At 37.4% G+C, this 26,910-nt stretch overlaps 1 pseudogene; it reads left to right on the top strand.

Moving 5' to 3' along the window:
* The window catches only part of LOC149818442 (protein REBELOTE-like), a 75,995-nt pseudogene that overhangs the window by 7,415 nt on the left and 41,670 nt on the right, over positions 1-26,910 (top strand).

The following is a 26,910-nucleotide window of genomic DNA, read 5'->3' as shown; positions in this document are numbered from 1 at the left end:
TGGTTGGACCAATCCATTGATTAGATCACCCAATTTTAACGTTCTTCTCATCATTTTTTGATAACTTTGCAGTGAATTTAGGTGGTTTTGTTCTTAGTTGTCATAGGCGCTAGGCGGAGCCTAGGCGGTGAGCCCCTAAAAAGCCTAGGCAGTCTAGGCAGTACCCCAAATAAAAAAACAAAAAAAATATATACAAATATGTAAACAAACTACTAAAATTAATAACAAATATGTATACAACATAAAATCAAACAACAATAAGCAATAGACAAAACAAAATATGTCGTCAAACACTATAAGATAATTATATTAAATAACCTGCTCAATACATTGTCCAACACAAAACATTTAACAACACAATACATTTAACTAAACATAGAATTCTGAAACATATGTCTATATATAAAAGTCATCTTCATTCTTCAGTATCAAACTTCATTTCAACGATTTCCTTCATTTATTGCATCTTTTAGTGGCTTGAGATGATGATGGCAGATCATCTTCATACAATTTCTGTCCCACAAATGTTGCAGGTACTTGTGCCTTTCTCTCATCATCTTTTTTAAGACTAGTAAGAAGCTCAACACAAATATCAGAAGGAATGCTATGTTTACATAATTTCACAGTGGAGTTAATATGTCCCACAACATGATATTTAAATCTATACAATCCTTCATGCATTATAAAATCACAAAAATTACACTTCACTATTTCTTTGGCATCTCTAAGTCAATAGTGTACAATATTTCAATGCAGGTTTCTTTGAGAGGCATCCTCCAAGACCTCTACCCTCCATCGACTTACTAGAACACGAATTAATAAATCTAATCACTACAAAGATGTAAAATAATGTAACTGATAACCATGTTAAAAAATGAAACAAAGAACAATGGAAAAAATAAACCATGCAACTGATAACCAATGCAAAAAATTAAAACATAACCAATTAATCACCAAATAAAAATATAAGCATACAGACATTTAACAAATCTACACACATAACATAATTAACTTTAACTGTATTTAAGTATAAAATAGTAAAAAAAAACCAATAAGTTTATAATAACAACTTAAATTTAATCCTTAGATGAACTTGAAAGTCTATCATCATCTTCATTGATATATTGCTCTTCTTCTTCAGTTTTATTTGCAGAGTTAGCTTATTCCTCTTCTTCTTCCACCCTCACCACCTTCTTTCCTTTGTCACATTTTCTTTCTTAGGACATTAGTTACACGTATTTTTACCCCCACCCTATGCCTTAACGCTCTGGATGCCTTATCAACAAGATCTCATGTAAGTGATGTGTCATTTTCAAAGATTATCATTGACTTCTCTTAAGACAATGGGGTCGAGATCTCCTTTTTTTCATTCTCTCCTCATACCTTCGTTTCAATTTATGATTATATTGCACAAAAAACAAACCTGGTTGATATTTTGAAATGATATTTTTAAAAACAAGTATCTGACTTTCCACAAAGTGGTAAGTACGGGTCGAATCCTCAGGAAACAAAAATTAATCAAGATATTTCTAGGAAATTTAATTTATTAATTACAAATGTCAATCTACAATTATAAAGTTAATACAACTACAATTAATCACTAAATTGAAAATCAAACAGCACTAAGTCCTCTGCTCCACACCAAGGGTATTTCCGTCTTTTCGCCAATTATTCACTCTTCGCACTTGGACAATAACCTTGGAAACTAAATATGCTTTTCAACCTAAAAATGCAGAGAAATACAAAGTTAGTATTCTAATCTAACAATGCAAACAATAACTAAAACTAATTCTAATTTTACGAAAATAATAAAACAAATGCTACTTATCAGACAATAATTAAATAAAATACTAAACTAATTCTTAAAATTAACTAAATTAATTCTACTAATGCTGTATGATGATTATGCAGCTCCTAAAATGCAGAAATTACTGAAAACAGGTCTAAAGTGCCGAAACTAAGGAAATTACGAAACTGCCCCTAACTAGTGCAAAATAGCTTTCTGATAAATTATTGGAAAACCACTGTTTGACAAGGCAAATGAGGTTCGATTTTTCCGAAATTTGTTCTGTTCTGCATCTGACAGATTAAACAATCTGACAGTTTTTACAAAATGAAAAAAAGATATCTGGAACTCCAGATATAAGCGTTTCAAATCTGAAAAAAATCAGGATATCGAAAGTCCTGTAATTTAAGATCCAGAAAAAGCGGTTTTCGCAAAACGCTTAAAAATCAGACCAAATCAACTTTGAAAGAGCTGAAATTTGGTCTGCAGTCAGATAACACGCCACTAAAGTGAGCAGAAAATTTGTTTTTGGAAAACACAAAATTTTTACACAGAAAATAACGCTTGTGCGACAGGGCAAAAATCGGGTTTTTCTTTGAGTGCACTATTCACTTTATGAATTTATTTAAACACTATAAAATGCAAATTAAACCTAATGTAATCTAAATGACACTGAATAACAGTGTATATGCAGATGAATATTACAATTACGCTAAATGCATGACGAACAAAATACGATAAGCAAATTATGACTAAAAATACGTTAACTAACGATGCAAATGCAACTAAGCTACTCAATGAAATGCAATTCTAATTGAATATGTTAAATACTAAATAACTACGAGTCAACTAAGCACAAATTCACAAATCACCCACACAAACCAGACACAAATTCAGGGTACTGAGCTGAGAGACTGAGAATAGCTCGGCCTCTGGAATGGCTGAGTAAAAGATGGCTGCCGAGCTGGCTGAGAGGATGTAGGCATCTGCATGGAAGACTGTGGATTCTTCCATGAAAAATTGGGATGGTTATGCCAACTCGGATTATATGTAGATGAGAATGGGTTGTTCGGCGGTCTGACGTAACCCTAAGCTGCCTGAACTTGTTCTTGAACAAATTCAGGGTACTGAGCTGCCGAAGGGCACTGAGTGATATCGTGTGCCGGACTGGCACAAAGAGTACACACCTGCTGTGTAGTGGATGGTCCTGAGAGAAGCTGGTCCAGCTTCTGAGCAATCATGTCTACCTTGCACTGTAGTGCAGTAGATGGACCAATCTCAAGAACACCAGCTTTCTTCTGAATGCTGGGTGTGGCTCTATCAAAATGAGAGCTCGAAGCATGGTGTAGGGAATTCTCGGCCAATGTATCAAATAACCTCCATGCTTCGTCCTCGCTTTTCAGCATGAATGTCCCTCCACATGAAGAGTCGATCATCTGACGATTCTTGTCAGACAATCCATCGTAGAAGCTCTGCACTAGTTGCCATTTCGGCACCTGATGATGGGGACATTTCCTGAGAAGATCCTTCATTCTCTCCCAGATCTCATGAAAGCGCTCACCATCTAGCTCTGAAAAGCTAGTGATGACTCTACGATATTGGTTCGTACGACCAATGGGAAAGTATTTCCGAAGAAACTCCTGTTGCAATTGATCCCAGGACTCTATTTCTACAGAATCTAAGGACTTTAGCCAATACTTGGCTTTGTCCTTCAATGAGAAAGGGAATAGAGTCAACCGTAAGGCATCATCATCGAAATTATGTATCTTTACCGTAGAACAGATTTCGAGGATCTCATCTAAATGGCGGTAGGGATCCTCGTGACTAAGGCCATAAAAAGATGGGAGCATCTGAATAATGCTAGCCTTAATCTCATAATGAGGCGCTCCTACTTCGAGTCTCCGAATGCAGGATGCCTGAACATAATCTGTGGGAATGAAGTATTCCCGCAGATGACGTGGATGAGCTGGGGGTGGAGGTGGAGGATCCATGTCAGCCATTGTTGTCGAACTTCGATGAGAATATAAAATTCTCTCTGGGTTGTCAACAAATGGGTGTAATGGGGTTCCTAAACCTCGTCGCCCCTGCATACACTGGTACTAAGACCAGATGTAAGCAAACAACCTAAATCTAAACTACACTAACACAGGTACTAAAACGTAAATAAAACAAATAACAGTACTACGAAACAGAGATGCTAACTATCTATGTCAAAAGTCTATAACTAAATGAATAACAACAAAGTAAACTATTCTAAAATACTGAAACAAATAAATACAGGAAATCACAAACTAAGTTTTTCTAAAACCCACCTGTCTAATCGCTCCTTGCAGAATGATAATTAAGTGAATCCTAGAAAGAACAGTACGTGAATCCTATATTTACTAACTATGTTAATCCTATATTCACTTACTAATCCTACTAACTAAAAAGAAAACAAATAATTAACTAACTAAAACAAATTAATAAATCAAACTCTAAGAAATAAAGTAATTAATTCACCGTTCCCCTGCAACGGTGCCAAAATTTGGTTGATATTTTGAAATGATATTTTTAAAAACAAGTATTTGCAATAAAACTTTGGAAAATCGTCAACCAAAAGTATAAAAACCGACTTTCCATAAAGTGGTAAGTACGGGTCGAATCCTCAGGGAACAGAAATTAATCAAGATATTTCTAGGAAATTTAATTTATTAATTACAAATGTCAATCTATAATTATAAAGTTAATACAACTACAATTAATCACTAAATTGAAAATCAAACAACACTAAGTCCTCTGCTCCACACCAAGGGTATTTCCGTCTTTTCGCCAATTATTCACTCTTCGCACTTGGACAATAACCTTGGAAACTAAATATGCTTTCAACCTAAAAATGCAGAGAAATACAAAGTTAGTATTCTAATCTAACAATGCAAACAATAACTAAAACTAATTCTAATTTTACGAAAATAATAAAACAAATGCTACTTATGAGACAATAATTAAATAAAGTACTAAACTAATTCTTAAAATTAACTAAATTAATTCTACTAATGTTGTATGATGATTATGCAGCTCCTAAAATGCAGAAATTACTGAAAACAGGTCTAAAGTGCCGAAACTAAAGAAATTATGAAACTGCCCCTAACTAGTGCAAAATAGCTTTCTGACAAGTTATCGGAAAACCACTGTTTGACAGGGAAAACGAGGTCCGATTTTTCTGAAATTTGTTCTGTTCCCCAACTGACAGATTAAACAATCTGACAATTTTTACAGAATGAAAAAAAGATATCTGGAACTCCAGATATAAGCGTTTCAAATCTGGAAAAAAATCAGGATATCGAAAGTCCTGTAACTTAAAATCCAGAAAAAGCGGTTTTCGAAAAATGCTTAAAAATCAGACCAAATCAACTTTGAAAGAGCTGAAATTTGGTCTGCAGTCAGATAACACGCCACTAAAGTGAGCAGAAAATTTGTTTTTGGAAAACACAAAATTTTTACACAGAAAATAACGCTTGTGCGACAGGGCAAAAATCGGGTTTTTCTTTGAGTGCACTATTCACTTTATGAATTTATTTAAACACTATAAAATGCAAATTAAACCTAATGTAATCTAAATGACACTGAATAACAGTGTATATGCAGATGAATATTACAATTACGCTAAATGCATGACGAACAAAATACGATAAGCAAATTATGACTAAAAATACGTTAACTAACGATGCAAATGCAACTAAGCTACTCAATGAAATGCAATTCTAATTGAATATGTTAAATACTAAATAACTACGAGTCAACTAAGCACAAATTCACAAATCACCCACACAAACCAAACACAATTTACGCACACACTTCTACACTATACTAAATCAAATAACTTAAACTAATCAACCTAAAATCAAAATAAATAACATCTAAATGACATCAAACCCACTAAAGAACAAGGGCTAGGGTTAGGGTTCACTCGGTTGACTCAATTAGGCTCGGTTTTGACTTGACTAAGTTCGGGTTGGCTTGGGTGAAATCGGTTTTGACTTAGCTAAGGTTGACTCAAACTAGGTTCGGTCTTGACTCACCATGGGTTGGACTAGGACTCGACTAGGGTTAGGTTTTGACTTGGTTAGGTTACTAAGACTAGGTTGGACTCGGTTGAGGATTGACTTAGTCAACTAAGGTTGGTTTGGTTTAGATGGGTTCGGTTTGGGTTAGGTTAGGTGAGATAGGCTCGGGATAAGGTTGACTCGACTAGGCTTGACTTGGATTAGGTTAGGTAGACTCGGTTAACCTAAACTTAGGTTAGGTTTGACTAAGTCTTGACTTGGGTTAGGTCTTGGTCTTGGTTGACCTAAGCTTGGGTTTGACTAGGGCTAGGGTTGACTCGACCTAGGTTTGGTCTAGGCTTTGACTAGGTTAGGTAGGCTCGGTTTTGACTAGACTCAAAGGGGTTTAGACTAGGGTTTGACTCACTTAATTGGGTCGACTAAAGTAGTAACCCTTTAATTATCCTACAATTAATTCAAAGTTACCGATTTTAATGAAGGAGGTTAGGAAAATAAAGTAATAATTATCAATGCTCAACTTGGAAATGATTTGGATTCTCCAAAAATCGCCCCACTGAATGAGGGAGTTACACTCCTTAATTATATTTTAAGACTCTCTTTGGAAAACGAAAAGTCCAATCTAGAAGGCCACGATTTTTGCTTTTCAAGATGGAATTAAATTGCTTTTAATTCTTTATGGAAATCGTGGAGCCTAGATTGGAGGTTTAATTAAATTTCAGAAACACTTTCCAAAGCCAATGAGTAACTCCTTTCTTTAATGCACATTCCAAATTTAATGCTCTTTTGAATGCTCCACACGATTTTTTGGAGAAACTACTCTTTCCAAAAACTTTTTTTAAATGCAATTACTTTAATTACCCTCCTCCTAAAAAATGGCCAACTTCTAATGGTGCTACTTCCTAAACTAATGTAATTAAAGCTACCTAGGGAATAAAATGACTTAAATAGAAAATCGACTTCCTAGGAGTAAATGCTAACCTAATTCCAAAACTTACCTAAATGCAATCCTAAAAACGGCTAAAGCAATAAACCCTAATACATTGAACCTAGACAACCTAATTAAACCTACCTAATTGCAATTAAGAATTACCAAAAATAGCCTAGAGCTCGAATTGAGCTCTAATGGCTGCCGCCCCTCCTTGGGGAAGAAGAAGAATAAAAAAATACAAACTAAAAGAAAACGATTAAGCTAAACACCAAACAATTTTGATAAAACTAAATTAAAATCTAATAAAAAGAACTCCTAATTACACAAATGCAAACATGAACAACACTATGCTGGAATTCATAAAAAAAAAAAAAACATCAAGAACTAAAACTCAATTTTTGGAATTTTCTCAATAGACCTAAAACACAAAAACACAAAATGATAAAAACGATTATCTAGAACAGTCTTAAAATGCTAACTCTACCACAACACACTTTGCAACACTGTAAAATCAATAAAATATGCAGACATGCAGTATGAAGTAGAAGATTACACGCACACCACGAGCAAACAAAATAAAAGAAATTGGCTAGATGAGATTCTAGCCGATTTTCACAATTTGAATAAAAAAATCTTTAAAAATCAAAGACACCCAAATCAAGCAATGACTCAACCCTCAATAGATCTGCAAGAACTCACTGGAATCGGATCTATAAAGGGTCTATTAGCGTGGCTGCTAAAATCCAAACTAAGGCAAAAATTGAAAATAAATCAAAATCGACTAGAATGGATCTAGCCGATTTATGGATTTTTAATGAAAAATGCCTTTGTTCAAGCCCCCAACACCCAAAATAACTCAAACTAATCTTTTTGAAGGCTTTTTCTGTAGAAATAACACAAACACACACATTCGATAAGACAACCCAAATCGGCTAGAAGAACCTCTAGCCGATTTACACGTTTTTCTTGAAAAATGATGGAAATCGATACTCGAACATGCAAACAATGAAACAAACCTAGATTTAACGTGCTGGTCTATGCACGGATACTATTCTAAGGTTGAAACAAAAAAAAAATAAAATAAACACACAGAAATAATAAAAGAAAACAAACACACAATTCGGTTTTAGCTAGAAGAGAAGGAAGAAGAAGACCTACCTCTTGGAAGATCCGACGACCGGGAGGATGAAGAAGAGCGGACCGTGGCTGGAGTTGGACGTCCCAAACAGTTCGAGAATGCTGGACTTCACCAAAAAATAGCACCTTTGCAGCTGCTACACGTTGGAGATCCACCGAAGATGGATTATGCGCCGATTCTCGATCGGAGGGTGTAGAAAGCCGGATGGAGGTAGGGCCGGCTCACCTTGTTGGTGTGTTTCGCACTCCCACACAAGGTTAATGGTCTCCACCTCTGCTACACCTGCAAAAGTACAGAAAAATGGTGAAAATACAGCAATGAGAAAGAAAGAAATTGAGAGAAAACACAAGGGGGATCGAAATATGCTTGGAACCCAAGCATAGACCAGTCTTCAATGGCCAAAACGTGGGAGGATGGAGAGGAAGGAGCTGCTGGAGTAGAATCACTGTAGGGGGCGTCCAAACAAAGCCAAAGACGCCTAGGGTTTGCTGGAAAAAACTATTTATACTTTTGATAATTTTCAGAAACACTGTTATAAAAAAAATATTTTCTATGCGCATCTTTCTGGGGGGTTTTCTGCAAAACTTTTTGTAATGGATCTGGATAGGCATGTGGATTGGGTTTTGGGCTTTCTAAGGGTTGATCCAAAGTCCAAATAACCTAATTGGGTCGGATATGGATCTGATCCACCTCGAAATCTGTGCCCAAACACTGAAATAGCCATAACTCTCTCATTTTAACTTTGATTTTTCTGAAATTCGAACCATAACCCCTTACTATCAAAATACATCTAAACATGGGTTTAAAACCTTAAACTTGATACAAAATGCATGAAAAACTTATTAACATGATGCGCATTTCATGCATCATCAAATACCCCATGCTTGAATGTTTGTTAGTCCCTTAACAAACCCTAATTGTGCTATGCAACAAAGACGAGAAATGCTAAGCATGAATGCATAATACTAACTCACTTTCGTAGGAATCATGGTTGCATTTAGCGTATGCAACAAGCCCTTTTAACCCCTAGCTTACACTAGTGGACGAGTAAGGTCTCGTGAGGGTTTGCAGAGATGCTACTCACAAACATCAATGAAATGCGAGGATGATTTTTCAAAAATATTAGGCTCTTAAGAATGCAGTTGGAACAAATATTTCATGTAATTGACATTCTCAAAACAAGTTTAAAAATCTCATGCCACCACAGTAAAAATTCTTTTCCTTCACTTTTCTAATATTGTAGCCAGTTTATGATTTTTCTCAGAAAGTCAAGTATTCTCATGTTTTACTCATTTATTCTCACTTGTATATTTTATGCACAGTAATACACATATATGCCTAAGCAATGAAAATTTTCTTATTCAGCACATTCTTTTTCTTTCATTTTCACTCTTTTTTCAATTTTTGTTCTCTTGAGCATTCTTCTCATATGAGCACTATTTCGAATAGTCAGTTTTCGTGACCCGTGTAGCGAGCTTTGGGTCAGTGACTCCCAAGTCGGCCGACCTTAGGGTACTAGATACAAAGTATCCCTCAGACTTAATTGCTCGAGTCACTAGACCTTCTATTCTAATAATTTACGTATAGTTTTCCTCTCGTCCTGTGCAATGTCTCTATCTCTTAGGCTTTCTATGCAGTCCATGTAACAAGCTTTCGAACCGGTGGCTCCCAAACCAGCTGGCTTTGGGGCACCAGGTGTAAAACACCCTTCAGATTCTACTTACTCGAACTACAAAGGCCACAGATATCAACTAGACAAGGGGATGATCTCCTTCATTATCCTTTTCGTTAAGAGACTCAAACACTTCATCTCGTGTCTGAGTTCCACTACTAGGATTCACGAAGAAATCAACAACTAAACGTAGCTCTATTCTTTTAAACTCATTTTTCAAAAAAAAAAAAAAAACATCTTTCCATTGCTTATTTCTTTCACAAAACATACTGTGCATACTTATACTAAAGTGATTCAAAATTTTCTAACAATCAAATACTATCTTTTTTTTGAATTTTCTCATAAATAACTACTCTATTTGACTCAGTTTAGAAAAAAAAAAATTTATGGGGCTTAAAAATTTATAAACTGTTAGATTATGCCAAAAACAATCATATATGCTACAACTTGTTCTCAACTGCCTACTTTAATTACCAGTCATAAAAAAAAATTGAAATTTTTGTGTGCATGCATCTAAACCACCCCCCCATGCTTGAATGACACTGTCCCTAGTGGCATACAAAATATAACAATACAATACCCATGCATCCTAAAAGACAATAAGAATATAGGAGAAAGGATAGATACAACCTGATCTGCTCTGAGCTTCTGAATTTGAATTTCATCTGATCTTTGAATTCTTTGAAAGCTCTGCTCTGTACCTGGTAACTGATACACTAAATGTTAGATTCATCCTGCATAGATCAAAAACAAATGTCAGCATAATTGAGATAAAATACTGAATAAAGAAAGTACTGAAATGAAAAACAAACTAATGTACATATGATACATCCCTCTGGTCGAATCCTCATGCCTTCATGAGATGCACTATCTCACACTCACCATCCTGCAAGGAATCTGAAATAAAGGGCTTCAATCTTTGCCCATTCACCTTGAATGTACCTTGGGTCATAGGATCGAATAATGTCACTGCTCCATGGGGAAATACTTCTTTCACAATGTAAGGACCTGTCCATCTCGATCTTAACTTTTCTGGGAATAAATGCAAATGAGAATTGTATAACCACACTTTCTGATCTGGCTCAAACACTTTCCTGACAATATGCTTATCATGAAATGCTTTCGTGCGAGCTTTGTATAATTTGGCATTCTCATATGCATCATTCCTGAGTTCCTCTAATTCAGAGAGCTGCAGTGCTCTCTCTTTGCCAGCCTGGGTGAGGTCAAAATTCAATTTCTTGATAGCCCAATACGCTCTATACTCTAGCTCGACAGGAAGATGGCATGCTTTCCCGAATACAAGGCGATACGGGGACATGCCAATGGGAGTCTTGAATGCAGTTCTATATGCCCAGAGTGCATCATCTAAGCGCTGGGACCAATCCTTACGGTCCGGGCGAACTATCTTTTCTAAAATTCGCTTAATCTCCTGTGAACACCCCAAATTTTTCAAAATCTTTTAAATATTCCCTTCTTGCCCCTAAATTCATTTTCTGAGCAAACGGGTCATTTCAAATCTAAATTCCAGTTCATTTCTCTAGTTTTACTAAAATTAAACTCATTTCATATGTTTAAATTGATTTCGGATCTGGATCCATTGTCCAGATCCGAATCTGAATCTCATTGTCCAAATTCTAAATTAAAATTACAGAAAATACCAAAAATAGTTTTTAAATAACTCGGACAGTCCATCCGACATTCGTTTGAATCCATCACATGTATTTCTCAATTCGAGCTTCAAAAACTCGAACATTTTCTCAAAACTTGGGTCCAAACCCAGTCTTCTGAAGAAATTTCCCGAAATGGTCTGAAATTCTCAGAAAGATACTTTTGTAAATATTTCTCAGAAAAATACAAAAAAAAATAGTGTTTAATCTTTGTTTTCGTGTAAAAATTTAGATTTTTGTTCCAAAAATACAAAAAAATGGAAAAATCATGCAAAAAACCAAAAAATTAGGAAAAAACTATAAGGAAAGTAAGTGGTTTTTGAAGATTTTGCCGAAAAACTCACCTTGAACCATTTTACAAAAACCTTTAGAAAAAGAGCCCCCTCTTTGTAAATTTTTGAAATAACAAGGGGGCCCCTTTTGCAAATAGTTTTTTTTTAGGGTTTTCTTTTTACCTTTCGTAAGGAAGGAGATGGCGAGGACAGCGCCGCCTCACCCTCAGCCTCCTCTCTTCATCCCCATCTTCGGCTCTCATCCAAAACCTCTCTGAAAACCCTCCATCGCACAACCCCCCTTTCTTCCCTCCATCGATCTCTAACCAACCCTTTTTCCCGAATCTTCTTTTCCTCGTTAAAAGGGGACGCAGAAAACCCCATGGGGGCATCCGTTATCACCTCCCCATTTCCCTTCTTCAGCAAGACCGCTTCTTCACCTCCCCATTTCCTCCTTCACCACCCGTTATCACCCTCTCACCTTCTCCGATTACGATCCATCTTCACTTCCTCTGGCCTTCCTCCTTTTGCCCCTTTACATTTTCCTGGTTTCTCCCCCCTTTTGAGTGGCGGAAGGTCGATCGGGATTCACAAGGCTCCAGGTAAGCCACCACCCTCATTTTTCCCTGATCCTCTGTAAATTTTTCCCTTTTTGTTCCTCTCTGCATCTCTTTATCTTCTTTTCTTACTTTTTCGTATTTTCTTTCACAAAGCAAATGATGAGACTGATCTGCGTATAGCAGGATCAGCTCACCCGATGCAACAGTAAATGGAACTCCATGTTCCAACATATCCTCTTCAAAATTTTTTTTCTTCTTTCCCTTCCTGTAAATCGCAATTAGCTGCGTGCGTTTGATGCTGTTTCTGTCGCACTTTCTTTATAATCTCATTTTGCGTATACTCTCTCTCGTGGTTGAGGTTTTCTCATGAATTTCCCTAAGTGATATTCGGCTATTTGCATTTCGGATGAGGTATATCCAGGTATTGAGTGCCTGGCTACCAATGAACCATAGGATGCAGAGCAATATCTCAGAGAAAAATTATTTTCCCTTTTATCTTCTCCATAATTTCTATATTTGGTTTAACTTCATGATTTAACCTCTTGTTCATCTAGCTTATCTTTCATTAATCTCTCTGATTCATCGATAAACGTTGGACATCGTGTCAAGATTTTATGTATCCCCAAGGTTTCTATGGGTCTTGTCATATCTGTCCCTCCCCTCTTTGCCTGATCCCATCTTCCCTCTCTGATTGAGCGAAGGAGACCCAAGTCTCTAGGGTGGAGTTTGAGGATGGGGATGAATGACTGATCCGATCAGGATGAACTAGCGCTAATTTGGGCCATAAGAGATGTGCTATGTGAGCTCCCTTGCTTCTGCTAAATATCCGACATGGAAATCGATTCCCACAATTGATTGATTAAATAAAGTGCGTGATTATCATTGATCTCCACCTGCAAAGCCAACTGGTGAGATCCTCTCTATGGAATCAATGAAGGCCAGTGGCTTCTTAGTGATTAAGGTGTCTGCCAATAAATGAGAAGCAACTTGTGCTCCCGTGGATATCAAACCTGAGGCATGTTCAGGGAGGTCGTTACCTTGAATACGATCATACTGTTTCTTGTATTCTGAAATTTGATATGTTGCCTGCATAGTTAATCAGAAACAGTTGCCATGATGGCTGGAGAAACCCTGATAAATTGACTGAAGTTATATTGAGGCGTATCCACTCGAGGTATGTTGATATAAAATTGCTGTAGATCATATTCAGTCTTTGTTTGTACATTATACTTATCATTCCCACATTCTGTTGGTGCTTTTTAGTCTTTTTCTTAGCATGTTTGAATTCTGGTAGTTGCCTTGTTTTCTTTTCTTTATCTCTTTCTCATTTTTGCTCATAGCAAGCATCATGTAATATGTCAGTGTCATCTGGACCCAACATCAAACAATTCCCAAAAATAATTATCTTGTTAACATTAGTTTTATTGTGTACAGTTATTCTACAGAATCATTCCTCAATGAGGACTTTTGTATATCTTGTTAGGATGACATTTTTGATGAGGGCCCTATGTTCAGATGGGCCAAAACATGTGTAGCTGTGTAAACAACCAGATGTCGGGTGCTACCACATGATTAAAATAGAGAAATATTACGGGTAGCTGTCTGGAGAAAAAAGAATTCCAGCCCTTCTGACTGTAAGAGTGGCAGTCATGTGATATCTTATTATTTGAAGTCGGATTCCCCTGGTTTAATGAAAGGTTGTGAATATCCTATATACATGCATATGGCTGTGTAGTAAAGGTTCCCCCTATTAGTCAATCTTGGAGCCTGATGCTTTCATCAAGGTGCTATTAATTAGCTGATTCATTTAGGAAGACCTGATCTGCTGAAGTTATTTAAGGATACATGTCTGCATCTGAATCACCGAAAATACCTCTTTCATTGGTTACCAATTCCTATTCTCAATTATTGTGAAAATTTTATGTGAAAGCACGTTCCAATTATCACTAAGGGAAGGCATTTATTTCCCAATAAGACTCAAGCATGTCATCAAAGAGAATGTAATCTATTCTGATAACTTACCAGTTTTTGTTTTGGAACCCAATGTGGATAGTGAAATCAACCTGAACCTACAACAGAATGAATTTGCCCTGAGAATGATCTACATGCCTGTATTAGGTTCACGGTGAAACAGCCTTGTCAAATTATCCAGTCTTACAAATGACCTTTTTTTTTTTGTTTTGTGAAGAGCCGGACCATACTTTGCTAATGTAGCTGAGCTATTAGGTGTTTGCAGTACAGTTGCTCCACTTAAAGAATATTGTAGACAGGTGTATCAACTTGTTATTCCTGATGCTGTAGCTCCTCTAGCTTTGAGTGGCTCAGTCTTGCTTGTGAACATCAACATACTTGAAGGAAATTCGGAATTGGTCAACAAAGTTTGTTCTTTGAAATCCAAAGAATCTGTTCCAATTGTTGAGACATGTAGTAATAGAGTTTTCTGCAAATTCTTCTTGTTATAATTTTTCAAACCGCTATGTTGCATCCTCACAGAAGCAAATGCTGGCCACCAACAGGTAAGTATCAAGCTATGTTGTATATATATATATATATATATATATTTTTTTTTGTTGCACCTATGACTTGAGTAATAACATTGCCGCGTCATCATCACCACTCAGTTACCTGTCATCTTCATCCTGTAGATAAGCTTGATTCCATCCATTTACAGGAAAGGCTATTGAAAATCCAATTGTTGCTAGGAGTAGATGAAGGTGTCGAGCCCAATAAATATTGCTGGTGGATTTCCTACACGATCACCTCAGAATGCTGCATAGAATTAGCTGGGTTGAAATCACCATCACTCACTCGTATTTTCACAAATGATGACCCCTGCTCGGCATATCACTTACACTTTGTTGCACAGCCCATTCATTCACCTCTTTAACACTCACCACAATATGTGTTGGTCTCATTTTCCTGCGACAATGTCATTACATACCCTGTGCACCTACTTGCATGCTGGCATTGTTTTTATGTTGTAAATTACACTGTTCACTGCATCTCTGCACGCCATTACAGCCGGTATCTACCTTTGTATACTGCTTCCATCTTCTGCTTGCATTCCCAATGTTTATGCCCACCTTGCCATCTTCCAGCAACTCGCCTCCTGCACAACATATTCACTCCTTATAGCACAACGGCTATATCCACTTTGCGAACAACATCTGTATATCCATAAAATGCATATGCCATATCATCCCCAATAACACCACTCATTGAAATCTCCTCCTTGTTGTCACCTTACATAAACATTTTGTTTACATCTTTCATAATATTCCACTTGTTGCGCATTCCATGCAAATGCCACTATTCACTTTCCAGCACTTCCACAGTCCACATTACACCATGTTTAAATACCATGTGTCACTTCACTGCACTATACAGGTATACGCGCACAGCATATCACTATGCACCTTTCTGCACTGCTTTGCATTTCTCACTGCATCATCATCCACCACCTCCAGCCAATCCTCATCACTTTCTGCTACTTCAGCATGTGCTGCAAAACGCACTTCACTGAATTCCCTTCATAGTAGCATCCTGCTGTACTCCATCTTCATAATATCCGCAATGTCATCATCATACCATATATATATCGTATATGTATATATATAGGCACACACATATATATATATACACATATATATATATATACACATATATATATATATATATATACATATATATAATATATATATATATATAAGTAGGTATACAAGTATATACATCGCTTCCCATCTTTCCACCATGTTATTTTAAAGCTTCCACTATGATATCTCTTATAATGTATTTGTCTCTTGCTTAGACTAACTCTTGTTTTGCAGGATTTCTACTTTGGTTTAGAAGCCTTGACATCTTAAATTCAATTCAAATAATGTAATAGATAGAGTATAATGAAAGTTTACATTTTCTAGCCTTTAGATTAGAATGAATGAGCATTGTAAATATCATGAATTGCCTGTTTTCATGCATTTTTAGTCTTTATGTCTCAAAATTCTCACAAATAGTAACACGAATGGCACGTGCACCATTTCGTAAGAGGTAAATTAAGATTAAGTTGATGATCCATATCAATGGCCATAGTCAGGGTGTGGACAAAACTTAGGATTTTTATCTTTTACGAAATAACACTGGATTCACACTGGATCCGTTTTTCAAGATTCATCATATTTTCCTTAAATATCTTCTTCTTTTATTAGAATTTAACTTAAAATTAATTCAAAATATATACCAATGGCCATAGTCAAGGTATATTGAGAGTTAATTTCATTTTAAATTCTATAAAAGCACCAAATGTATTTTATTCTTCACCTGAATTTAAATATAGATTATTATATAATACATTCAATGACCATAGTCAAGGATGTATTATATCTTCAATCTTATTTTAATTCATTTAAAGAATGGAATAGCTTTTCAAAATCTAATTTCAAAAATTTAAATTCATTCATCATTTAGATAGAATTGCATCATATTTTTAAAATTCCTTTTCATAAATCCAAGTAATTCTTTCCTTCATTTCTCAGATTAAATCCTATTCATAAATTCAAATTTAAACTCTATTTCTCAAAAGGATTCAAGAATTCAATTTCAAGGTCCCATTTGACTTTGAAGTTTCAGAATCATCTTGTATTTCAAAATTCCAAATTCTATCTCAAATTCAAAGTCCAATTTAACTTTGAGATTCGTTTGTATATTCAAATTCTAAATTTCATTTTTTTAGTTCAATTTAAATTTGGAGGTTCTTGATTCATCTTCTGAATTTAAAATCCATCTTAGGATCCAGAGTCCAACTCTACATTTGGATCTCAGATTTGAGATCCAATTCCATTCTAAGGTCCAGAATCCAATTCCACTTTTTGGATCTCAGGCTTCAGATCTATAATCCCTTTAGGATCCAGAACTCAATTTCACATTGAATCTCAAGCTTCAGATCCAACTCCATTTTAGGATCCAGAACCCAAGCCCATCTTGGATTCCAAATCTCGGATCCCATTATGTTTAGTATCCGGAATCCAATTCCAATTCTAGATTTCAATTCCATTTTCGGAGCTAATCTGAATCTCTTAAATCCATTTTCTATTCTTAAATACCATTTGATTATCTCAGATCCACTCCAAACTTAAAAATCCAAATTCAATTCCATCTCAAGTATTCATTTCCTTTTCTAAATTCAAATCCAAATTCAAAGTCGATTTTGACTTTTTATTTCCTTTCATTTCAAAGCTTCAAGTCATTCTTTCTCATTTATTCTTCCAAATCCTAATTTACTTCAAAAACTTAGAATTTCCCTGATCTATCTCAAGCTCTAAGTTAGATTCAACCATTTCTTCATTCTTTTACCAAGTTCATCTCAGAATAACTTGGAAATTTTCAAAAAGAGCATACATTCTTACATTGCACAAACATGATTCTTTGTGCATTTAGAGTTAGAATAAATTCTTAGATTATATTTAGGCAAAGCAAACGGCATAGATTCGATCCTTGGTTCGATTACCTTTGGTAAAGGCGCCAGGAACGGTCGAACCTCGTACCGACGAGCGAATCCCGTCTTTCCATTTTCCTGCAAATATTTTCAAAACGAAGGTGAATTATTTTTTAAATACTTTTTAAATCAAGGTCAAGTGAGACCGCGCAAAATAGTTCCTCTTCTCTTTTCTTTCTCTTCTTTTCTCTTCTCTCTTTCTTTTCTTTCTTTTATTCTCCTCCCTTCAAAAAGGAGGAAAATAGAGGTTAGAAAAGGAAAAGAGAAGGAAGAGAGAGAAACCACAAGAGAGGAAAAATTTTGCGATAATCACATCTCCCTATTGGACACTTCAACCTGTCCACTAGTCTGCGGATGATATGGAGTGGTGAACCTATGATTGACAGAATATCTTCTCAGCAGAGAAGCTATCTGTACATTCCTAAAATGCTTGCCACCATCGCTAATCATCGCGCGTGGCACACCCAAACGACTGAAAATATTGTGCTTAATGAACTTAAGCACTACTCTGTGATCATTGGTCTTGGTTGCCACAGCCTCTACCCACTTGGACACATAATCAACCGCCACCAGAATGTATAAATTTCCGAATGAAGGCGGAAATGGTCCCATGAAATCAATGCCCCAAACATAAAAAATCTCGACTATCAAAATCGGAAGCAAGGGCGTCATGTCCCTTTTGGACATGTTCCCAATCTGCTGACATCGAATACAACGCCTACAGAACTCATGAGCATCCCTGTGGAGTGTGGGCCAATAAAATCCTGACTGCAAAACCTTTGCAGCCGTCTTCCTACTGCTAAAATGCCCTCCACAGGCCAATGAATGGGAAAAATTCAGAATGGACTGGTACTCCTCCTCCGAAACACATCTCCTAATGATCTGATCTGCACAGTATTTGAACAATTCTGGTTCATCCCAATAATAGTGCCTCACCTGAGATAGGAATCTCTCACGCTCATTCTTGTTCCAATGCTCAGGTATCTGCCTCGAAACCAGATAGTTCACAATATCTGCAAACCAGGGTAACTGCGATGTACTAACTGTCATGATCTGCTCGTCGGGGAAAGAATCACTGATCGGCCTCTGATCCTGCGTGGTCTCCACGATCAGTCTGGACAGGTGGTCTGCTACTACATTCTCGCTTCCCTTCTTATCTCGAATCTCGAGATCAAACTCCTGTAGTAGTAGAACCCAACGAATCAATCTCGGTTTGGTGTCTTTCTTATTCAACAGATATTTCAATGCAGCATTGTCAGAATAAACAACCACCTTCGACCCAAGTAAATACGACCTGAACTTGTCCAATGCGAAAACTACCGCAAGTAGCTCCTTCTCTGTCGTAGTATAATTCATCTGAGCATCAGACAAAGTTCTACTAGCACAGTAGTTCACATAGGGCTTCCTATCAATGCGTTGTCCTAAAATAGCCCCCATAGCATAATCAGATGCATCGCACATAATCTCAAATGGGAGAGTCCAATCCGGAGGTCTCAAAATGGGTGCAGTAATCAAGGCCTCTTTGAGAATCTCAAAGGCCTTCATACAATCCTCGCTAAACACAAAGGGCTGGTCCTTCTCCAATAAAGTACATAGCGGTCGAGAGATTTTACTGAAATCTTTTATGAACCGCCTATAAAAGCCCGCATGCCCTAAGAATGACCGAATCTGCCTCACAGAGGTGGGTGGAGTCAAACGAGAAATGGATTCCACCTTTGCTCTGTCAACCTCAATGCCTCGCTTGGACACAATGTGTCCGAGCACAATCCCCTCCTGGACCATAAAATGACTCTTTTCCCAACTCAGGACAAGATTTGTCTCAGCACACCTACTCAGTACTCGAGTAAGTTTTTGGAGGCAATCTTCAAATGAAGAGCCATAAACTGAAAAATCGTCCATAAAAACTTCCATCACATCATCAATCATGTCCGAGAAGATAGCAAGCATGCACCTCTGAAAAGTGGCTGGGGCATTACAGAGCCCGAACGGCATACGTCTAAACGCGAAGGTGCCATAAGGACATGTAAACGTAGTCTTCTCCTGGTCGTCAGGATGAACAACTACCTGATTTTATCCTGAATATCCATCTAGAAAGCAGTAGTAGCTCTGCCTGCGAGTCTCTCTAAGATCTGATCAATGAATGGTAATGGGAAATGATCTTTCCTAGTTGCCATATTCAGCTTCCGATAATCGATACATACTCGCCATCCTGTAGTGGTCCTCATCGGAATTCTCTCACCCTTCTCGTTCTCAACCACAGTGAGTCCTGACTTCTTCGGCACAACCTGAATCGGGCTGACCCACTGGCTATCAGAAATAGAGTAAATGATTCCGTCATCCAACCACTTCACCACCTCGTTCTTCACCACTTCCTTCATGTTGGGATTTAGCCTTCTCTGCATATCCCTAAATGGCTTGACTTCCTCATTACAATGAATTCTATGCATGCAGAATGAAGGATCAATCCCCTTCAGATCAACAACTCCCCAGCCAATCGCTGCCTTTTGCTCTCGAAGAATAGTTAGCAATCTCTGCTCCTGCTCCTCAGTGAGCCGGGACGAGATGATCACAGGCAGAGTCTCATCATCTCCGAGGTAAGCATACTTGAGTGAATCCGGTAAGGGTTTCAACTCGAGTTTCGGAGGTGACTCTATCGAGGATTTGGCGGGGGTCTCCGCAAGTGGTGGGAGGGTCTCAATGATGGCTCCCCAAGGTGGTCTCTCTGACGACACTCTAGACACATCTACGCTATCTATACCACTATTCTTCTCTATATGGTACAAATCTAAAGAATCCTCAGTAATATACAACTCTGGCTGCTCCTCCACTAACTCATGTGCAATATCTACATGAAAGCAGTCCATGTCTCCTACTGGTCCCATCGTGGCATTGAAAATATTCAGCTTGACTTTCTGATTGCCGAATGAGAGATCCATGGCTCCGGTTCTACAATTGATGCATGCATTGGCAGTCGCCAAGAATGGTCTGCCTAAAATGATCGGAGTCTAGTGCTGGCTATCTACTCCTTCCATATCAAGAATAATGAAATCGACTGGGAAATAAAAGTCATCCACCTTAACTAGCACGTCCTCCAAGACACCTCTCGGTACCTTGACAGAACGATCTGCCAGTTGAAGTGTAATAGGAGTCAATCTCATCTCTCCTAGCCCGAAAGAATCAAAGAAATACCCGGGCAGAATGTTCACACTTGCTCCAAGATCGAGCAATGCGCGTTCTATCCGGATGTTCCCTATAGTACAAGCAATGATAGGGGCTCCAGGGTCCTTGAGCTTTGGTGCTGTCTGATGCTGAAGTACTGAACTCACCTGCTCAGTCAGATGGACCCTGTTAGGAACTCTCTCTCTAGATTTCCGCTTCTGTGTACATAGCTCCTTCAGAAATTTGGCATATGCTGCTGAATCGCATCGAGCAAAGGTAGGTTGATCTGCACATGCTTGAATATGTCAAGCATGTCCTGGATCTTCGCACCTTGCTTCCCTCTATATCCAGGAGACTCTAATGCTTTGGGATAGGGTGGTGGGGGAATATACTCTGCTGGCTCCTCCTCTTTGTGAGAAGGCTCACTCCTATCCTTCTTCTGCACTGAAGATGAAGATGATGATGATGAAGGTAATGAAGATGATGATGGGGATGGGGATGATAATGATGGCTGAGCCGACGTAGGTGAAACAATGGTCTCTGGCTCCTCTATCCTCTCTCTACTCTCTCTCTCTCTGCTCTCGACGTGATACTCACGTCCACTCCTCAGGGCCATAACAGATTTGGCCTGCTGCTGTGTCTCAGTATGAAACAGGCCTCCAGTCATCTGGTCCTTGCCCTTCGGGTTTATGACAGCCTGACTCGGCAATGTACCCTCGGGTCTCCTACTAATAGCCTCAGCTAACTGTCCCATTTGCGACTCTAACTTCGCAATGGACTGCGTATGTGAGCTCAATATCTGGCTACACTTCTCGAAGGCATTCTGATTAGAGGTTTTCACCTCTTGGAATGCCTGGAGAAGTCTCTCCTTAAAAGATGTCTGCGGGGCAGACTCCTGCTGAATCGGGGAAGGGACTGAAGAAGAAGACTGAGAATAGCTCGGCCTCTGGAATGGCTGAGTAAAAGATGGCTGCCGAGCTGGCTGAGAGGATGTAGGCATCTGCATGGAAGACTGTGGATTCTTCCATGAAAAATTGGGATGGTTACGCCAACTCGGATTATATGTAGATGAGAATGGGTTGTTCGGCGGTCTGACGTAACCCTGAGCTGCCTGAACTTGTTCTTGAACAAATTCAGGGTACTGAGCTGCCGAAGGGCACTCAGTGATATCGTGTGCCGGACTGGCACAAAGAGTACACACCTGCTGTGTAGTGGATGGTCCTGAGAGAAGCTGGTCCAGCTTCTGAGCAATCATGTCTACCTTGCACTGTAGTGCAGTAGATGGACCAATCTCAAGAACACCAGCTTTCTTCTGAATGCTGGGTGTGGCTCTATCAAAATGAGAGCTCGAAGCATGGTGTAGGGAATTCTCGGCCAATGTATCAAATAACCTCCATGCTTCGTCCTCGCTTTTCAGCATGAATGTCCCTCCACATGAAGAGTCGATCATCTGACGATTCTTGTCAGACAATCCATCGTAGAAGCTCTGCACTAGTTGCCATTTCGGCACCTGATGATGGGGACATTTCCTGAGAAGATCCTTCATTCTCTCCCAGATCTCATGAAAGCGCTCACCATCTAGCTCTGAAAAGCTAGTGATGACTCTACGATATTGGTTCGTACGACCAATGGGAAAGTATTTCCGAAGAAACTCCTGTTGCAATTGATCCCAGGACTCTATTTCTACAGAATCTAAGGACTTTAGCCAATACTTGGCTTTGTCCTTCAATGAGAAAGGGAATAGAGTCAACCGTAAGGCATCATCATCGAAATTATGTATCTTTACCGTAGAACAGATTTCGAGGAATTCATCTAAATGGCGGTAGGGATCCTCGTGACTAAGGCCATAAAAAGATGGGAGCATCTGAATAATGTTAGCCTTAATCTCATAATGAGGCGCTCCTACTTCGAGTCTCCGAATGCAGGATGCCTGAACATAATCTGTGGGAATGAAGTATTCCCGCAGATGACGTGGATGAGCTGGGGGTGGAGGTGGAGGATCCATGTCAGCCATTGTTGTCGAACTTCGATGAGAATATAAAATTCTCTCTGGGTTGTCAACAAATGGGTGTAATGGGGTTCCTAAACCTCGTCGCCCCTGCATACACTGGTACTAAGACCAGATGTAAGCAAACAACCTAAATCTAAACTACACTAACACAGGTACTAAAACGTAAATAAAACAAATAACAGTACTACGAAACAGAGATGCTAACTATCTATGTCAAAAGTCTATAACTAAATGAATAACAACAAAGTAAACTATTCTAAAATGCTGAAACAAATAAATACAGGAAATCACAAACTAAGTTTTTCTAAAACCCACCTGTCTAATCGCTCCTTGCAGAATGATAATTAAGTGAATCCTAGAAAGAACAGTACGTGAATCCTATATTTACTAACTATGTTAATCCTATATTCACTTACTAATCCTACTAACTAAAAAGAAAACAAATAATTAACTAACTAAAACAAATTAATAAATCAAACTCTAAGAAATAAAGTAATTAATTCGCCGTTCCCCTGCAACGGTGCCAAAATTTGGTTGATATTTTGAAATGATATTTTTAAAAACAAGTATTTGCAATAAAACTTTGGAAAATCGTCAACCAAAAGTATAAAAACCGACTTTCCACAAAGTGGTAAGTACGGGTCGAATCCTCAGGGAACAGAAATTAATCAAGATATTTCTAGGAAATTTAATTTATTAATTACAAATGTCAATCTACAATTATAAAGTTAATACAACTACAATTAATCACTAAATTGAAAATCAAACAGCACTAAGTCCTCTGCTCCACACCAAGGGTATTTTCGCCAATTATTCACTCTTCGCACTTGGACAATAACCTTGGAAACTAAATATGCTTTCAACCTAAAAATGCAGAGAAATACAAAGTTAGTATTCTAATCTAACAATGCAAACAATAACTAAAACTAATTCTAATTTTACGAAAATAATAAAACAAATGCTACTTATCAGACAATAATTAAATAAAGTACTAAACTAATTCTTAAAATTAACTAAATTAATTCTACTAATGTTGTATGATGATTATGCAGCTCCTAAAATGTAGAAATTACTGAAAACAGGTCTAAAGTGCCGAAACTAAAGAAATTATGAAACTGCCCCTAACTAGTGCAAAATAGCTTTCTGACAAGTTATCGGAAAACCATTGTTTGACATGGAAAACGAGGTCCGATTTTTCTGAAATTTGTTCTGTTCTACAACTGACAGATTAAACAATCTGACAGTTTTTACAGAATGAAAAAACGATATCTGGAACTCCAGATATAAGCGTTTCAAATCTGGAAAAAATCAGGATATCGAAAGTCCTGTAACTTAAAATCCAGAAAAAGCGGTTTTCGAAAAATGCTTAAAAATCAGACCAAATCAACTTTGAAAGAGCTGAAATTTGGTCTGCAGTCAGATAACACGCCACTAAAGTGAACAGAATTTTTTTTTTTGGAAAACACGAAATTTTTACACAGAAAATAACGCTTGTGCGACAGGGCAAAAATCGGGTTTTTCTTTGAGTGCACTATTCACTTTATGAATTTATTTAAACACTATAAAATGCAAATTAAACCTAATGTAATCTAAATGACACTGAATAACAGTGTATATGCAGATGAATATTACAATTACGCTAAATGCATGATGAACAAAATACGATAAGCAAATTATGACTAAAAATACGTTAACTAACGATGCAAATGCAACTAAGCTACTCAATGAAATGCAATTCTAATTGAATATGTTAAATACTAAATAACTACGAGTCAACTAAGCACAAATTTACAAATCACCCACACAAACCAAACACAATTTACGCACACACTTCTACACTATACTAAATCAAATAACTTAAACTAATCAACCTAAAATCAAAATAAATAACATCTAAATGACATCAAACCCACTAAAGAACAAGGGCTAGGGTTAGGGTTCACTCGGTTGACTCAATTAGGCTCGGTTTTGACTTGACTAAGTTCGGGTTGGCTTGGGTGGAATCGGTTTTGACTTAGCTAAGGTTGACTCAAACTAGGTTCGGTCTTGACTCACCATGGGTTGGACTAGGACTCGACTAGGGTTAGGTTTTGACTTGGTTAGGTTACTAAGACTAGGTTGGACTCGGTTGAGGATTGACTTAGTCAACTAAGGTTGGTTTGGTTTAGATGGGTTCGGTTTGGGTTAGGTTAGGTGAGATAGGCTCGGGATAAGGTTGACTCGACTAGGCTTGACTTGGATTAGGTTAGGTAGACTCGGTTAACCTAAACTTAGGTTAGGTTTGACTAAGTCTTGACTTGGGTTAGGTCTTGGTCTTGGTTGACCTAAGCTTGGGTTTGACTAGGGCTAGGGTTGACTCGACCGAGGTTTGGTCTAGGCTTTGACTAGGTTAGGTAGGCTCGATTTTGACTAGACTCAATGGGGTTTAGACTAGGGTTTGACTCACTTAATTGGGTCGACTAAAGTAGTAACCCTTTAATTATCCTACAATTAATTCAAAGTTACCGATTTTAATGAAGGAGGTTAGGAAAATAAAGTAATAATTATCAATGCTCAACTTGGAAATGATTTGGATTCTCCAAAAATCGCCCCACTGAATGAGGGAGTTACACTCCTTAATTATATTTTAAGACTCTCTTTGGAAAACGAAAAGTCCAATCTAGAAGGCCACGATTTTTGCTTTTCAAGATGGAATTAAATTGCTTTTAATTCTTTATGGAAATCGTGGAGCCTAGATTGGAGGTTTAATTAAATTTCAAAAACACTTTCCAAAGCCAATGAGTAACTCCTTTCTTTAATGCACATTCCAAATTTAATGCTCTTTTGAATGCTCCACACGATTTTTGGAGAAACTACTCTTTCCAAAAACTTTTTTTAAATGCAATTACTTTAATTACCCTTCTTCTCAAAAATCGCCAACTTCTAATGGTGCTACTTCCTAAACTAATGCAATTAAAGCTACCTAGGGAATAAAATGACTTAAATAGAAAATCGACTTCCTAGGAGTAAATGCTAACCTAATTCCAAAACTTACCTAAATGCAATCCTAAAAACGGCTAAAGCAATAAACCCTAATACATTGAACCTAGACAACCTAATTAAACCTACCTAATTGCAATTAAGAATTACCAAAAACAACCTAGAGCTCGAATTGAGCTCTAATGGCTGCCGCCCCTCCTTGGGGAAGAAGAATAATAAAAAAATACAAACTAAAAGAAAACGATTAAGCTAAACACCAAACAATTTTGATAAAACTAAATTAAAATCTAATAAAAAGAACTCCTAATTACACAAATGCAAACATGAACAACACTATGCTGGAATTCATAAAAAAAAAAAAAAACATCAAGAACTAAAACTCGATTTTTGGAATTTTCTCAATAGACCTAAAACACAAAAACACAAAATGATAAAAACGATTATCTAGAACAGTCCTAAAATGCTAACTCTACCACAACACACTTTGCAACACTGTAAAATCAATAAAATATGCAGACATGCAGTATGAAGTAGAAGATTACACGCACACCACGAGCAAACAAAATAAAAGAAATCGGCTAGATGAGATTCTAGCCGATTTTCACAATTTGAATAAAAAAATCTTTAAAAATCAAAGACACCCAAATCAAGCAATGACTCAACCCTCAATAGATCTGCAAGAACTCACTGGAATCGGATCTATAAAGGGTCTATTAGCGTGGCTGCTAAAATCCAAACTAAGGCAAAAATTGAAAATAAATCAAAATCGGCTAGAATGGATCTAGCCGATTTATGGATTTTTAATGAAAAATGCCTTTGTTCAAGCCCCCAACACCCAAAATAACTCAAACTAATCTTTTTGAAGGCTTTTTCTGTAGAAATAACACAAACACACACATTGGATAAGACAACCCAAATCGGCTAGAAGAACCTCTAGCCGATTTACACATTTTTCTTGAAAAATGATGGAAATCGATACTCGAACATGCAAACAATGAAACAAACCTAGATCTAACGTGCTGGTCTATGCACGGATACTATTCTAAGGTTGAAACAAAAAAATAAAAAATAAAAGAAACACACAGAAATAATAAAAGAAAACCAACACACAATTCAGTTTTAGCTAGAAGAGAAGGAAGAAGAAGACCTACCTCTTGGAAGATCCGACGACCGGGAGGATGAAGAAGAGCGGACCGTGGCTGGA

The sequence above is a fragment of the Nuphar pumila genome, chromosome 13 (genome assembly GCF_984573655.1).
Source record: "Nuphar pumila chromosome 13, dmNupPumi1.hap1.1, whole genome shotgun sequence".
Classification (NCBI taxonomy): Eukaryota; Viridiplantae; Streptophyta; class Magnoliopsida; order Nymphaeales; family Nymphaeaceae; genus Nuphar; species Nuphar pumila.
This window is presented reverse-complemented; position numbering and strand designations above follow the sequence as displayed.